Source organism: Anolis carolinensis, chromosome 4, assembly GCF_035594765.1.
Source record: "Anolis carolinensis isolate JA03-04 chromosome 4, rAnoCar3.1.pri, whole genome shotgun sequence".
Lineage (NCBI taxonomy): Eukaryota > Metazoa > Chordata > Lepidosauria > Squamata > Dactyloidae > Anolis > Anolis carolinensis.
Window position 1 is genome coordinate 50,685,214 of NC_085844.1, and position 18,251 is coordinate 50,703,464.

General features: G+C 38.3%; 1 protein-coding gene across 1 annotated transcript in view; it reads right to left on the minus strand.

The window, feature by feature from the left end:
* mapre2 (microtubule associated protein RP/EB family member 2) overlaps window positions 1–18,251 on the minus strand; it is a 123,726-nt gene that overhangs the window by 75,066 nt on the left and 30,409 nt on the right. The window contains exon 2 of the mRNA XM_003223509.4: window positions 17,136–17,197. The gene's annotated coding sequence lies outside the window, so the exon portion shown is untranslated. The remainder of the gene's footprint in view (window positions 1–17,135; window positions 17,198–18,251) is intronic.

Consider the following 18,251-nt stretch of genomic DNA (forward strand, 5'->3'; position numbering starts at 1 on the left):
AAGGACTAAGTGCAACCATGGTGCATCATTTATTAATTTCTGCTTCAGAACTAAATAGGTAAAGGTTTCCCCTGAAGTTAAATCCAGTCGTGACCGACTCTGGGGGTTTGGTGCTCATCCCCATTTCTAAGCCGAAGAGCCAGCATTGTCCATAGACACCTCCAAAGTCATGTGGCCGGCATGACTACATGGAGTGCCGTTCCCTTCCCGCCAGAGCGGTACCTATTGATCTACTCACATTTGCATGTTTCCAAACTGCTAGGTTGGCAGGAGTTGGGGCTAACAGCGGGCGCTCATTTTGCTCCCGGGATTTGAACCTGGGACCTTTTGGTCCGCAAGTTCAGCAGCTCAGCGCTTTAACACACTGTGCCACCAGAGGCCCCATTCAGAACAAAATAAATGACTACATTTGGCAGATCTGCCCTCTGCTTTCCACTTCTGCAGCTAGAACTATGCCAACGCAATCCTGGGAACAGAGGGAAGGAATGATGTGGGTTCCATATGGACAACAGACCTTTTGGCCTGGCCAGCGTTCCCTACTTGGAAACAGTGCACATAGTACAGATGTAGTCAATTTTACCATCCCTGCAAGCCACTACGTATACAGTAAATCATCTTGTAAGTTTCCTTCTCCCACATTCATAGTTGTGTGCAAAACAATTCCCCAAATGCAGACCAACTGACATAAAACATACACCACAAACCAGTACTTAGAACACAATTCTGGTTTTCACTTGAATTCTTTAAAGAAAAGTAAATAAGAGGAATACTGTTTGGGGAGCTGGAGGTACAGCTGAAAATGATATAGGTTTTCCCCACCAGAAGTAATGAATTCTCAGGATTTCTCATGTGACAAGCTATAGTTACTTTAAAGAAAAATAGAAGAAACAGATTTGAAAATGTATAATCTCCTTTTCATAAGGACTATAGTTCCTACATTTCCTTTCCTTTTTATTGTAACACATACAAAGTAATTATTGTTTTCTTAATTAGTACAAACAACCACTTTGGCTCACTCTTATCAAAATAAGGAAGTTAGCATGAATAAGAAGTCATATATTAAACCAGGGTGGAAACTGTGTGGAGTTTAGCTCCCATCCACCTTAATCAGCATAGGCAATAGTGAAGATTGCTGGGAGAAGCTGTTCAACAACATTAGGAGGCCCACACCATTCCCACCATAGGCCATTTTTGTGGAACCCCCTCCCCTCACAAAACAATATAAAAGTACAACAATATAAAAGTACTACATAAAAATAGCATATTGAGCTTGCCTATTAAAAATTATACACACATAAAATACAATTAAACATTTTAAATGTAAGGAATAATATTTTAATTGGATGAGATAAAACTAGTTCAGAGCATCTCCAAAGCAAATTACTACAATATCAGCAAGAAATCATTCCCAGATTTTCTGTAGCACATTTCTATTGTTGCACTTTTATATTGTATTTATTTTATATACGAGTGTCTGTTGACCTAAACATTAATAAACTACTGCAGTAACCAATTACTTTTCAGTTTGAGTCATTATCTCTAAGCCTAACATAATTCATAGGATTGCTGTGAGTATAAAATAGTGGAAGAAAGGAAAGCATGCTATCCTAAGCACCTTGGAATAAAGGAAGGTGGTTGTCGACCTATGAGTAGCACCCTCTAACCTCCATTTTACCAATATGTCAACAATAATAGTGTTGAGGTATTTGTCAAAAGCCTTACTATATATGCAGCATTCAGGAAACAAGACATACTATACAGCAGTGCTTCCCAGTGGACCAGGGCCCACTTTGACCAGGGACCACTCTCCAACATTAGTACCAAAAGGGTTATGAATCAGTTTTTGGTCAACTTTAGATTCGGTTTGGTTATTTGGGGTGCTGATTCAGAAAATTACATTGGATAGACCACATCAGCTCTAGTTTCTGATACAGAACATATGCCATCCAGTAGTCACCACCTGCTTGCCCACAGAAAACCATATTTAATAATCTAGAGCTGATTTTCGCCGCATGTCTCGTGAACCTTATTTTAGGTCTCACAGCCCACCAGTGGGCTGCGGTCCAAAGGTTGGGAACCACTGTTATACAGTATATGCAGCATTCTCCTGATCCACATTCAATTTTTTTAAAAGAATGAAAGACCATGTGTGTGCATGTGTGTGTGGGTGTGTGGGGGGTAATCCAACATGACATTTGAGAAACATAACTTTATTTTCTAAGTGCTTATAAACCACCTTTCTAATATCTCCCCAACCCTGCTTTCAAAACAATTGTTTACAGGACACAAAGGAACAAAATAATGAATAATAATACATTATGACTCCCATATTTGTGGGGGTTTTGTTTCTGGAATTCAAATGGATATGGGAAACACCAGAATATAGCAATCCATGGAAAACCTGCAACCCAAAAATACCATGGGGTGATGCTGGATGACTTAGAAAATGCCTAGAGAGGACATTTTTGTCAGGCATGAATGATTGAAACCACACCTGCAGATACAAGGGTCATACGGTATGATACGGTTGAAAATTGTGTTGGCTTTGCTTGCTGCCTTTTAAAATATGGTTCAACAGAGACTTGCCTCTCATATGTAGTATTGCCAAAACAGGTGTCCCTCAAACATTACTTATATGTTTGATGTGATCTTTTTGTATTAATATGGAACCTGGCATTTTCCCTGCTCATTTCAATACTTTCAGCCTGATTTCCCACACTCTCAAGATCATTTTGAATTTAATTCCTGTCTCCTGAGGGATAAGCAGTCCCATCCTTCCTTATATCAAACACAGATCTGAATGGGACTCCATCATTTCCATCATCCAAGTTTTTGATTAAATGTTGAAGAATACCATGTCCAGAATAAAGCTCTGTGATTTCTCAAGGTGAAACCTTCTCCAGATTCATAAGGATGAATATTTCAAATATAGTTTTCCAACCAGCTGTACAAACACCTGACTACCATGTATTCAAAATCCAACTAATTTACTTTTTCTCCTTCCAACAATGTTTTCCAAAAAAATCACATTTCTGCTGTCAGTTTTCTATTAACTGCCAATTTTAATACAACAAAATGCCATTTAGTAATTGTTAAGTGGGCAGGCATAACTGTGCATTTAGGACACATAGAAGATGCTTATGCAAAGTTTGATTAATATGCATTTAGTGCAAAACAGTAATATGCTATCAATATATGCGAGGTGTATATATATATACACACACACACACACACACATACACACACACACCACTGATTAATAAACAGTAATGGACAAGAACTTCACTAGCAAGGTAAAATTACTGGGGTACTTAAGATCAAGTTGGGGGTTCTGTTGTTTTACCTTGATCTTGTTTAATGTAGTGTATATTTTCTTTTATTGTGTTGTTTAATGTGCTATGATTTGTTGTTCTATTATATTTTGTTATATTGTATTGTTCTGGGCATGGCCCCATGTAAGCTGCCCCGAGTCCCCGTTGGGGAGATGGTGGCGGGGTATAAATAAAGTTTATTATTATTATTACCTATGAATAGATTTTTTAAATTGGTTTTAAGGGTTTTACTTTTTAATTTTTAATATCATTAATTCTATTTTAATTCTTGTATGTTTTTAATTATATTGTTTTACTGTAAGCTTCTTTGAGTCTCTTTTTTTGGTGAGAAAGAGGTTATAAATAAATAAATAAATAAATAAATAAATAAATAACAGCAGCTTAAATGGCTCAAGTTCAGTACATAATAAAACAACACACATATTTTATGGTAGTTTGTCACTATACAGGTGGGGAGCCGCAATGGCACAATGGGTTAAACCCTTGTGCCAACTGAATTGCTGACCTGAAGGTTGGCGGTTTGAATCTGCAAGACTGGGTGAGCTTCTGTCTGTCAGCCCCAGCTTCCCATGCGGGGACAGGAGATAAGCTGGTAACATATCCAGGTGTTCCCCAGGCAACGTCTTTGTAGATGGCCAATTCACTTACACCAGAAGCGATTTGCAGTATGTTCTCAATTCGCTTCTGACACAATTAAAAAATATATACAGGTAGTCTCCAAGTTATGAACAAGATAGGTCCTGTAGGTTTCTTTTTAAGTTGAATTTGTTTGTAAGTCAGAATAGGTACATTTTTAAGTGTACCTACAGCAATACACACACACACACACACACACACACACACACACACACACACACACACACAGAGCTTTGGACAGCAAAGGGAATGGTTAACACCCCTACAATGCTTATTTTGCTATCTGAGTCTCTGTTCAGAAGATTTCCCCTCACTTTCTGCACCTGTGATAATTGGATTTTGAAAAAAATGGCTTGTTGTGGAAACAACAAGCTTAAATTGAGACACCTTTTCCCCAGGAGTAAATTTCTCTTCCAGGGGGTAGATTTCTCTCACTTCCTGTTATCTCACCCTAATTCTTAACTATGAGTTGTTTTTAAGTCAGATGTTTGCAATTCAGACTGCCTCTACACTGCTTGGCTTAAGTAGAAAATGAAACTGCTATATTACTCCTTAGATCTCAGGAATTTTAAATGTATTAATAGAATTTGAGCAACATTTTAGGTAATTTGGATATAAATTTAAGCAGTTCTGTAGCTAACTCATGATATCCATCTCTACTAGAACATAATGATAAATATATTGTGTAAGTTTCCCTTTACATTTCCTGTGCATAAGCCTTTCTATTCTTTTATAGTACAATACTGTCATTTCCTGTAAAACCTTCTCTATTTTGTCAGTCACAGAAAGTAAAAATAAGATAGGGGACCTTCATATGAAAGGGAATGACATCAAGGTAGAATAAAAATAGTAATTTCCTCCGCAGGAAAATCCCCTCATAAGAAATTATCCTTAAACTACTATGGTGGGCAGCTCTGTGGTAAGAACTGGAAAGAGAAATAAGGAAAGAGGAAGTGGGAAACTGGCAAGGCTCCATCTCTGCTTCTTTTTATCAGCTATCTAAGCCAACAGAGTTTGATCAGTCACAAAAGTTACAGTGTCAGAAGAGAGTTAAAGTCAAAAATTACATAGGCGGAGGCAGTTACAGCAGCTAGGTCATATTACACTACACAATTGGCTTTCTGGAAGTGCAGAAGTATTTCATTAGTGATGTTCTGTTCCACAATTCAAACCACGGTTTTAGGCTACAAGTTGCAGGTATCATTCAGGAACCTGGATACAGGTGTTTAATCAGCATTGCTACTCAGAATGAAGGATAAGTTTACAGAAGGCAGCTGATGAATATGCAAGAAAGATCTGTCAGAAACTTGAGATTCACACATTGTTCACTGAATTGTGCCCAACACTGAGTGGAACTGTACAAGATGTATACGTAAATAAGCCTTTCCCTTTCAATAAATGTCAATAGGTCTGCTAAAAAAGACAAAAAATAGGAACTAAAGCAAATCAAGCTTGAGTTATCCCTAGAAGCCAAGATGACCAAACCAAGGCTGTTATACTTCAACCACATAATGGGAAGACAGACAGTACAGAAGTCAATAATGCTTGGTAAGGGAAAAGGCAGTAAGAGAAGAGGAAGACCACACTATAGATGGATAGACTTGATCAAGTCACCAAAGGCTCTAAATCTGCAAACTCCGAGCAAGGTTGTTGCTAATGGTGATCCAGAAGTCTCTCATTCACAGGGTCATCATAAGTCAAAGTCGACTTGACAGCAGTTAACAACAAACCGCCATACTTAACTAAACCAGAACTTTCTTTCATGCACTGTTTTAAAATACACACTATTAATCTGCTGGGATCCATCTGAATTGGGACCACAATAGGTAAAGGTAAAGGTTTTCCCCTGACATTAAGTCTAGTCATGTCCGACTCTGGGGGTTGGTGCTCATCTCCATTTCTAAGCCAATGAGCCGGCGTTGTCCATACACATCTCCAAGATCATGTGGCTGGCATAACTGCATGGAGTGCCATTACCTTCCCATCGGAGAGGTACCTATTGAGAGAGCCTTCTCGGTGGTGCCCCCCCCCCCCCAGCTCTGGAATGCCCTCCTGAGGGAGATTAGGCTAGCCCCTACCCTCCAAACCTTCTGCACACAATTAAAGACTTGGCGTTTCCATCATGCTTTTGATCATGTTTAGACTCTTATAATACATATGAGGACCGTTAGAATCTTTTTTAGCACTTTACAATTCTGAGGTCGAATACTGCTGTTTTATCTACAGCAATTGCTGTATTTTATTGTTTTACCAGGGGTTACTGTGAATTTATGATGTTGTGTTGACTGTTTATTGCCTATGTTTTGTTTTGCACTTGTATTTTGTATCACACTTTTGAGTGTTTTGTGAATTGCCCCGAGTCCTTCTGGGAGATGGTGGCAGTATATAAATAAAGTTTTATTGTTATTATTATTATTGCTCACATTTCCATATTTTCTAACTGCTAGGTTGGCAAAAGCTGGGGCGAACAGCAGGAGCTCACCCCGCTCCCCGGATTTGAACCGCCGACCACAGTAGGAGAAAGATTAAATCTGCTTGTCCTTTCACTACAGTAGAAGTGGGGAAAGTGTGCCCTGAGAAGTGCATGTGGCCCAGGAGGCCATGTTTTGTCCCCAAAGATCTTCAGGCTATTTAATTAGATTTTTTACAGTCTAATGGCAAGAAGCAACTCAAAATTATCTCAAAATGTGGCAGTTATACTTTCCCTGGGTGACCTAGGAGAAAGGCAAAGACCTCCCCTGGCAACATCTCTTGTAAGAAAAAAAACAAAAACAGTGATAGAGCACACAGCAACAACATAGCCCAAAGAGTATTGTGGCCATGGCTTGGTTGAGCAGCGATGGGATTGTAACAATATGGAAGAAAACGTAAGATCTGGAAATTATTATAGTTCTCCAATAAGTGACAACACCGAGAAACATTAAAGAGTGTAAGTTGTCTCTGCTAATTTTCATTTCTATGGTTTTCATGCCTTTTTGCACGCTTTGGTATTTCCCATAGCAAAGCGGCATATGGAAGGAAGCTCCAATCCAATAAATATAGATGTGTAAAAACACAGCTAATAACACAGATTATACTTTTCCTTTGAGTAATACAAGTGTGGCTGGAGCAAACAATTACTGCGAAGCTAGTCCCACATCTACATGTACTGTTGCATAGGAATGACATGATGTAAGCAGGGAGAAATTTAATGTCATATCATTCTGTTCCCGTTTATATCAGGAATGTTTTCTACAAGTGTATGCCTCTGATCTACAGGAAACAGCTCACCCCTGTCAAAAACATTCATACGCTTTGGTGAGTACATGGAATTCCTATATTTCAGGAGGATCCTAATTTATGTTAGAGTTGGGTTCAGAGACTTGCAATGCAAATTAGGAATGAAGGAAATAGAGGGAGCAAATTCCATAGGGAATCACTGCAGGGAAGGATGATTTGTTCCAACAAACCTGTAATAGCCACACTAAGGGCCCTTCCAGACAGGTCCGATGTCCCAGGATCTCATTCCAGTTTTCTGTTTATCCCAGATTATCTGGCAGTGGGAACTCATATAATCCAGTTTAAAGCAGAAAACCTGGGATCAGATCCTGGGATGTAGTGCCTGACTGGAGGGGCCCAAAGTCAGCAGTTCTACTCAATCCAGCACCACTTTTAAAGAGGTGGTGGACTGGGTTCACCTCTTCCAGGATACAGAAATTCGTAGATGATCTCCAGACAAACCAACACAGGTTGTCCATTTGAAATGTTATAAATGGGGCAATGGAAATTGACCTCTGTTACTTTACCAATATGTCTGGAACAATAGCACCATAGGCTTTTATTCTCCCATATATACAATAGCATAATAGCACCAAGAGCATGACAGTAGTATTAAATATTTGGAAGATATGGGACATCAGCCATATGAAGCAGTGGTTACTACATAAGACTTGGATTAGAATGTCATCTTGCACACTGGAATAATATCAGATATATTCTTGCTCTGTTATGGGAATCCTTCTCTGGAGGTCTGCAAAAAACAGAATTTGCAGATGGTTCAGAAGTGGAACAAAAATTTAAATGTGGAAGAGGAAGAGAGCCATTAACATAATGTTTGCATTCCAGCACATTTTTAAGGAGACACATTGTTACTCATCCCAGAGTTCTGGAAGGGGCGGAGGTGATAAATCTGAAGACAGCAAGAACAGAGTATGAGAGGGGGAGAAGCATGAAGAAACAATGACACAGCAGGGAGTTGGTTGAACAAGCAGCAAATTCAGCACACTAGCAACAGTAGTTCCTCTGGGGAAATACTGTTCTATATCATACAAGAGCCAGCAGAAAAAGAAGGGGAAGTATGATCAAAACATATGGCAAGTCACCAAAACTGTAATCATGAATACTTGATTATGCTGCAAAGCAGCTATGATGCTAGAGATTGTGTTTGACCTCTATCTAAGGCAGTCCTTTCCAACCTGTGGGTCCTCAGGTGTTTTGGCTTACAACTGTTAAGATTTCTGGAAGTTGAAGGCAAAGACATCTGGGGACCCATAAGTTGAGAACCACTGGTCTAAGGCTTGAATCCAGGTTATTTGCAGAATTGTATTCTCCCTTAGGAACCTACTCATGTTGTGAGATCTCATGGAGGAGCCCTTCTCACTGCCTCACCGCTTGCACAGGTACATGTGGTGGGAACATGAAAAGGCTCCAAGAGTGCATCTAAAATGTAGAATTAATGCCATTTGACACCATTTTAAACATCATGGATCAATTAGATTTTTTTCGTGTCAGACGTGAATTGAGAATATACTGCAAGTCATTTCTAGTGTGAGAGAATCGGCTGTCTACAAAGACGTTGCCCAGGGGACGCCCAGATGTGTTACCATCTTGTGGGAGGGTTCTTTCATGTCCTTGCATGGGAAGCTGGGGCTGACAGATGGGAACTCACCCCGTCTCAAGGATTAGAACTGCTGACCTTCAGGTCTTCAGGTCAGCAATTCAGCTGGCACAAGGGTTTAACCCATTGCACCTCCTATCAATGAGATGAAATCTTAGGATCTATAGTTTTACGAAGTATTCTGTGCCAAAGAGTGCTAGTGACTCACCAAACTACCACCTCCATGATTCCAGAGTATTGAGTCATGGCAGTTAAACTGGCGTCAAATTGCATTACATCTATAATGTAGATGTATCCTAGGACTACCTCCCCTGAGAAGATACACTGCCATCCTCCCCGAAGAGCTTCTTCTTTTTTCAGGCCTTTTAGGACTGACTGTTGAGAGGGAGTAGACATCAAGCACTATGCTGGGTTTTCTTTTCACTTCTTTCTTTTTAATATCTTATTTTTTCAACAACTTGAATAGTTTAATGCATTTCAACCTTTTGTGAGGTTTTATGTTTAACTGTTATAACATGCCTTGAATCCAGGCAGGAAAAAGGTAAGATAATAATAACTATAACAAACACAAGCATTCAGTCACGAATACTTTTTATGATATTCAGGCATGGTTTGGAGCCTATATTTACTGAAAAGAAATCTTTAACATTACAAAACTGATTAGATTAATGATTCTATAAAAGTAGCATAATTTGGTTAATCTACAATTAATTGCAGTTGTTAACTGTCATTTTATATTCTACATGTCCTGACTGATTAGGACTGTGCTATTTCTTTCAACATGGAATTTTGGACTATTCATATGGCTAGTAGACCTCCCAGGGGATAATTTCTGATTATAGAACAGTGGGAAAAGCACTAAAGAAGTTCAGATCATTTTTAAACAGGGCCTTAAAAGGGCACAGAGTCTACCTCATTACCAAAGGAAGCAAGCAGTCTAGAGCCATAAACAAACATTCCATTAAACTTATTCTTTTCCATTTAGGAGAAAATATCCAAATCCCTCTTCACTTTCCATCCAAATTACCATAGTTTCGTAGTCTTTAATTAAAGTTATCAACTTAATCATGATAACCTACATTACTTTTTGGATAGTAGGGATAAGGATCAAATTAGAAATTTCATAAAGCACTCTTTAAAATATTAATACAGATGTGCTGAATTTCTACCAATTGATAGCTAGAACAGTTCTAAAAATAATAAATTTGAAAATCCTACAGCACATTAAAGAAAAAAATGGTAAAAGTCCCACATTAAAAAAACCCCAATTTTGTAAAGTATTAAAGAGTTTGTTTCTTTCCTTCTATACAGAGCAGCAGAATAGTCTGAAATTCAGAAAAAAAAAGAAAAATAAGCGCAGGTATTTGCATGACTATCACCACTTGGAAAGTCTTCTGCCCCTTTGTCACCTTGGCACTTATGATAATACAGAGAAAAAGACCTCCAAAGTAGATCAGGAGAGGAAGATAAAGTCCTTGAGGTAACTGGGACTAGGGCTGTAGCAAAGATTAGGTGGAGTTAAATGAATGTATGTAGTAGTAGTAGTAGTAGTAGTAGTAGTGTGTCTTCAAGTTATTTCCAACATATGGCGACTCTTAGATGAACCAATCACAGTGATTTTTTTCTAACAATATTTAGAATAATAGCATCCTAGAGTTGGAAGAGACCACAAGGGCTATCCAGTCCAGCCCTTGTCACGCAGGAACACAGAACCAAAGCATCCCTGACAGATGGCTATCCAGCCTTTGCTTTAAAACTCCCAGAGAAGGAGATTCCACCACACTCTGTGGAGGCAGCATATTCCACTGTCAAAGGGCTTGAACCATCAGGAAGTCCTTCCTAATTATTAGATGAAATCTCTTTTCCTGCTGAGTCCTAGTCTCCAGAGCAGCAGAAAACATGATTGTCCTCTCCTTAATGTGGCAGCCTTTCAAATTGTTAAACATGGCTAAAACGTCTCCTCTTAGTCTTCTTTTGTCTCCTCTCAGTCTTGATTTCTTCAGAAGATATTTCTTAAGGAGAAGTTTGCCCTTGTCTTTCTCTAGCCTTATATCCATGGATTCTACATCCACAGATTCCATCATAAATAGAAAACTTTTGTCATTTTATATGCTGGAGACCATTGTGTGGGACATGGGCATCTATGAAAATTTGAACCTATGGAGGGTCCTGAAACCAAACCCCAGCAGATACCAAGGACCTATTATGTATCCATTTGCATTCTATATAATTCAGTCTTATTGCCTTCAAATGATTGTTCCCAAATTATTTTAATTTTACTGATGCAATTTATTTCAACTCTCAATCGCAACTGAATTAAATATAGTTGCATTCAAAGTCTGTCCCATCACATTTAAAATAGTTGGGGAAATGGGCTGTTAGCAGCTCTTTTAAAAGGCAATTTGAACCATGGCCATGCTTTGATGCCAAATTTTACAATTCAGAATATTTTGTGTTGTTTCCTTTATGGCGAAATACAGCAGTTAGGAGGCCACAGGGAAAAGCACATAGAAACCACACTCACTCTTGGATATTCATATAATTCTGTCTATACAGAACAGAAGCATAAGCATGCAAAGCTCTAACTTGTAAAAAAGAACAGTGTCCTTATTTGAAACAAAAAAATAAAATTCCTTGTTTTTAATTATAAGAAAAGTATGTTCATTTTTTTACTTAGCTCACAGGAAAAATAACATACTAGATATGGGATATGTGTAATTAACCATCTCTTTTTTGTAATGTAAGAAGTGTTGGGGCTTTCAATATAAAAGAGCAAAAAATACAAAAAATAATACTAAATTATTTTCTGGAAAAACAATACAACTTTTACTGTTATTATTTTGGATTTCTGCATTTATACACATGAGAGAAGTTGTCACTGGACATAGTATGTCTATGCAAACAGCAGAAGGAGCTAGGGAATCTGCTATTTGCATGCAAAGTGATATATCAAATTAAGGTTACTTACATTCTAATGATACGAATTTATACATATCGTATCAAACTAAGGTTATATATACTCATATGCATTTTCCTTGTCTAAATTTGGGCAAAGAGCTCTAAGCTTGTTGCATTGAAAATTCAGCAATTTCCTCTCTAGTTGGTTTCAGTTTTTTAAAAAATACTTTCCCAACAGCTATGTTTAATTTGTTAATTCATTTCAACATTTTCAATAGTAGTTTAGAAGTCTAAAGATGCAATATGTTTACCATACCGCGTTATACTGACAACATATTTTAGCGTATATAAAAAAATTGCTGTTAGTGTAACTTACTCTGCAAGAAATATGAAAACATGCATTACAGACAACTGCAATTGCTTTTTTGATTAATGCTTTTGTGAATAAAACTCACCACTGCTATAATTGCACAATGAAGCCCCATACTGAAGAATTACATTGTGGCTTACTATGTAATGAATTATACTGCAATATCTGAGGGAATAATTTAATGGAGAAATATTTCACAGAAATCTGTTGAGAAAGTATCTGTTGTTCTAAGAAGGAAAAACACTTCAGGAAGCACGAGGCCTCTTAGATTGACAGATATACATATAAAATTAAGGTTACTACAGATAAAGTTTACATATACTGAAGATAAAGTTTAAGGAATATATATTCTTGGTAAGGTAAGTCTAGCTCATAGTTGCTATCATCTGGAAACAAATTCTGACTGCCATAGAGTAGCAGAACTAATACTGCCATAGAGCACACATGAAAGGAAAGTTAAGTTTGGGGAGGGGGCTGGAATAAGGAGTTTGCAAAAAAACCATTTAAAACTGCCATACATATATACACACACATAGGTTGTTTGTAAGAACTGCCTATATATATATATATATATATATATATATATATATATATATACACACACACACACACACACACACACACACACACACACACACATACGTATGTGTGTGTGTGATATATAGGTTAAGGTAAAGGTTTTCCCCTGACGTTAAGTACAGTCGTGACCGACTCTGGGGGTTGGTGCCCATCTCCATTTCTAAGCCGAAGAGCCGGCGTTGTCCGTAGACACCTCCAAGGTCATGTGGCCGGCATGACTGCATGGAGCGCCACTACCTTCCCGCCGGAGTGGTACCTATTTATCTACTCACATTTGCATGTTTTCGAACTGCTAGGTTGGCAGGAGCTGGGGCTAGCAGCGGGAGCTCATTCCGCTCCTGGGATTTGAACCTGGGACCTTTCGGTCTGCAAGTTCAGCAGCTCAGTGCTTTAACACACTGTGCCACCACCAGGGACCCCATGTGATATATATATAGGTATATACAGTAGAGTCTCACTTATCCAACGTAAACGGGCCGGCAGAATGTTGGATAAGCGAATATGTTGGATAATAAGGAGGGATTAAGGAAACGCCTATTAAATATCAAATTAGGTTATGATTTTACAAATTAAGCACCAAAACATCATGTTATACAACAAATTTGACAGAAAAAGTAGTTCAATACGCAGTAATGCTATGTAGTAATTACTGTATTTACGAATTTAGCACCAAAATATCATGATGTATTGAAAACATTGACTACAAAAATGGCTTGGATTATCCAGAGGCTTGGATAAGCGAGGCTTGGATTAGTGAGACTCTACTGTATAGAGAGAGAGAGGGGGGGGAGGGCAATTTGAAGTGGGCTTTTTACAAAGTCCCTAATTCTACCCTCCCCCCAAATTAACTTTCCTTTCTGCTGCTCTAGGACAGTCACAATTGCTTCCAAATGATAGTAACTCTGAGCTAGACATACCTGTAACAGAGAACAATAAGAATGTATATTGCTTAAACTTTATCAGCAGGAAGGATCTTCAAAAGGGAGCGATTTCAGCAAGTCTCTCCTCCTTTTTCTCTCTCACACACACATCCCCTACATAAAGTATTCGATGCAGGAATTTACCATGCCATACAAAAACCACCACTGCATTGTTCTAACTCAGAGCTTTCCAAATATGTCATGTCGGTGACACATTTTTTAGGCACGTATCATTTGTGACACAGTAATTCAGTTTTACGAACAAACTGGAGGTTAAACGAACTCCTTGAAAGATATATGGACACATACACAAATTGTGATAACAAAATATATGGGGACACAACTTATCTCATGATTTTTGGCATTTCTCATTACATTCACATTGACACACCTACACACTGCAGTTCACACACAAACATGTTCTGATAGGCTGGTAAGGGCTATATGCGAGGAAGTTATCAGGGGGCAACCACACAGTGGCAAGTAAGGAGTCCACTTGACTTAACCATTGGTATCCCTGAGCTGGGACTGCCTAAAAACTCAAAGTCCAGTGGCCTCAGTGGCATATGAGGGGTCCACGGCCCTCATATTTCCTTGAAACTGCATCTTGGCCCATTGCATGCAGCCAAAATCATGACAGAAAAAGAAACATATAATTTGCAAAAAATATATATTGGAAATCCATGGTTAGTAGTTACGAAGGCAGTTCAACCCTGAATACTGGGGAGAGTTTCAAGAGAGTAACAGTTCTTAGCACACTGGAGGGAAGCCAGCAGCTTAAACATGCAGCATCTGGAAATGCCCTGCCACCTCAACTGTAGTTTTTCTGATTTTACTTGGGCTCATAAAAATAGTGCTTCTAGAACTAACACATCCAGATCAAGGTGGTAGTTCCTACACACTTTCCTGCAGCCTGCAAAGGGGTCCACAGTCAAGTCTGTGTGCTCTGCCATAACAAAGAAGTGTGTGCTAGGAGTTGTATTATGCATGTGAAGTGCCTTTCTTTCCAATTTTGTCTCAGCATTTTTTACTTTCTCTTTGATTTTCTGACAATACATTTGAAAAATTGAAGAAAATCATGTCAAACATTGGAAGAAAGACAGAGAGAAGTGGTTAAAGAGTAGTGTAGAAGCGGCATATACTGAGCAATCAGGGTCAGCATCAATGTTGAACTCTCTGGTTGTCCTAAATATTCTTGATTTTTTTTCTTGTTACCGGTAATTATTGTTTCTAAAAATAATGCCTATTTATCAGTTCTGTGGAAGATTTTATTATGGGGTGAGTTTGGCTTTTCCTTCTTTTATAGATGAAGCAGTTTCTTCCTTTCCTTCCGAATCCTTTCTGCATATTGACCTTTTAAAACTCACTCACTCCTTTTCCATGGCTGTGTTGGGAGACATTGATTTCCCAAAATGCATGCAAAAGGTGTGAAATCACAGAATCATAGAATAATAAAGTTGGAAGAGACCTCACGGGCCATCCAATCCAACCCCCTGCCAAGAAGCAGGAAATCGCATTCAAAGCACCCCCGACAGATGGCCATCCAGCCTCTGTTTAAAAGCCTTCAAAGAAGGAGCACCACCACAGTCCGGGGGAGAAAGTTCCACTGCCGAACAGCTCTCACAGTGAGGAAGTTCTTCCTGATGTTCAGGTGGAATCTCCTTTCCTGTAGTTTGAAGCCATTGTTCCGCATCCTAGTCTCCAGGGCAGAATGCTCCTTCCTCCCTATGACTTCCTCTCACATATTTATACATGGCTATCATGTCTCCTCTCAGCCTTCTCTTCTGCATGCCCAGTTCTTTAAGCCACTCCTCATAGGGCTCGTTCCCCAGACCCTTGATCATTTTAGTTGCCCTCCTCTGGACACATTCCAGGTTGTCAACATCTCCCTTCATTTGCGGTGCCCAGAATTGGGCACAGTATTTCATGTGTGGCCTGACCAAGGCAGAATAGAGGGGTAGCATGATTTCCCTGGATCTAGACACTATACTCCTATTGATGCAGGCCAAAATCCCATTGGCTTTTTTAGCTGCCGCATCACATTGTTGGCTCATGTTTAACTTGTTGTCCACAAGGACTCCAAAATCTTTTTCACACCTGTTGAGCCAGGCGTCCCCCATTCTGTATCTTTGCATTCCATTTTTTCTGCCTATGAGGAGTATCTTGCATTTGTTCCTGTTGAACTTCATTTTGTTAGTTTCAACCCATCTCTCTCGTCTGTTAAGATCCTTTTGAATGCTGCTCCTGTCTTCTGGAGTATTAGCTATCCCTCCCAGTTTGGTGTCGTCTGCAAACTTGATGATCATGCCTTCCGACCATTCATCTAAGTCATTAATAAAGATGTTGAACAGAACCGGGCCCAGGACGGAATCCTGCGGCACTCCACTTGTCACTTCTTTCTAGAATGAAGGAACGTATTGGAGAGCACTCTTTGGGTTCATTCGCTTAGCCAATTACAGATCCACCTAACTGTAGTTTTGTCTAGCCCACATTTTACTACTTTGTTTGCTAGAATGTCATGGGGGACCTTGCCAAAAGCCTTACTGAAATCCAGGTACATTCCCTGCATCCACCCATGGACCACTTATAGGAGTAAGTTCAAATTAACACAATGAAATTAGTGTCCTCCTTTCAACATAAACATGAGTAATGTAGACATGACCGATTTTTCCTGACATAGTCATAACATAGTGGTACATTCTATTTTTATCTCTGTTCTGTTGCAGGGATTTGTTTTATATCTGTACTGTGTATATTCAAATCTAAGGGAAGATTTTCCTTACCCCTCCTTTTTTATGCTTTGCCAGACAGTCTCCTGTGGCAGGTTCAACACCTGAGAGACTGTATAGAACTAGTGTAAAAAGACTTTAAGACATTAAAGACGTAAAGGCTCATCTTAAAAAAATACATTCAAAACAAAACCCTCCTGGTACCTCCTAGTCGGCAGCAACATTTTTAAAAGAAATAAAATAATTGTTACTCTTATCTGGTAGGACAGATAGCAAAGCTGCACATGTATATTTCTGAAACCAGATTGCATGCTAAAATTTTTAAATAAAAATAGATTTATCATACATTTGAAATCTAGGCCACATAAAAGGGCCTTGTGTTTAACACTGATGATTCTTTGAACTCTGCATTTTCTAAAAACATCTCCTTGGATTTTTGAAAGGCTTTCTACACATTGCCATCTTGTGGATGTGTTATCTAATTGTAGGCATTGTTCCCTAGTCTCACATTGTATACAATTAGCTGTCTATGTAACGTTTGGCTTTGTTCTTGATGTGATACTTGCTTGTTAAATATATTTTTGCATTGTGATAGATCTGCTATAAGAAATTTGTTATGGTACTAAATGTATCTGTTTAGATACACATTGTATGTATGGATAATTGATATTTTTATTTTTGTACTGATTGTTGTGTACTTTATGCAAGTCACTTAGGCCAGAAAAAAACAGTAGATATAGCAATTAATTTCAGATTATATCTATTTTAGTAATGAAACAAAAATACAAAACTTACTTTGTGCATTCAAGCACCTTCTCCAGTTGTTGGAATGAACAGTTTCTTGCAGCAATTTGGTGCTAGAAAAAAAAAACCATAACAACATTTAGTCCAATTATATATTGGTTTCCTACAGGTACAAAACCATTTTATTGGTTGTAAAATGAAAAAGCTCTTCATTGTAATTTGTATTATAGTACTCCCTCTCAATCAAGTCACACTGATAACTACACTGCCAACAGGATAGACCTCTGATATTTTGATGTCTAATTGATTTAATATTTGAGATCATAGTTAAAACATAATGCCTGGAATCTGCAGAAGGTACCTAGAAATACATATCATTTCTTCACCCTAATGAGCAGACCCTTCTGGGTACTGGGAATTGGACATACTGCAATTCTTACACAATAACTGGTGTAAACAATGAAATGTAAATACCCATAGGGCATATCGCAATCTCTGTCTGAATGTTACATCATAGAGGACTAAATTGTTTTTTCCAAAAACACTATTTCATTTATGTTCAAACTTAAGTAAAAAATGAACACAAGTTTGAAAATCTACTTTTCGTTCTGCTTTGTATTGACCAGGTATAGCAATAAGAAAGCTCTCTCTTTTACACTGTGGATGCTCATGCATATGCTGCTTTATATTTCCAAAGGTGTCATACTACTTATACATGCCATCCTTCAGGAATAGCAACCATTTTTGATGAATCAGTTTGTGCATCCACAATGCCCTTTAATACTACTTTAACTGCCATGGCTCAATGCTATGGAATTATGGGTGCTGTAGTTTTACAAGGTCTTAAGCCTTCTTTACCAATAAAGTTTATAGTGCCTCACCAAGCTGCTACTCTCATGATTCCATAGCATTAAGCTATGGCTGTTAAAGTGAGATATCTTGAAGATGGGATTCAAGTTTAAACATGAAATTTATTTATGTTTCATATACACTCTATGCACTTGGCCTGAAGGTAATTTTATATACTATTTTAAAAAATAATTTTGTGCATGAAACCAAGTTTGTATACAATGAACCATCAGAAAACAAAGATGTTCCTATCAGAGCCACTCATTTGGACAATTTTATATTTTAGAGTATTTTGGATCTCGGAATTCTGGATAAGGG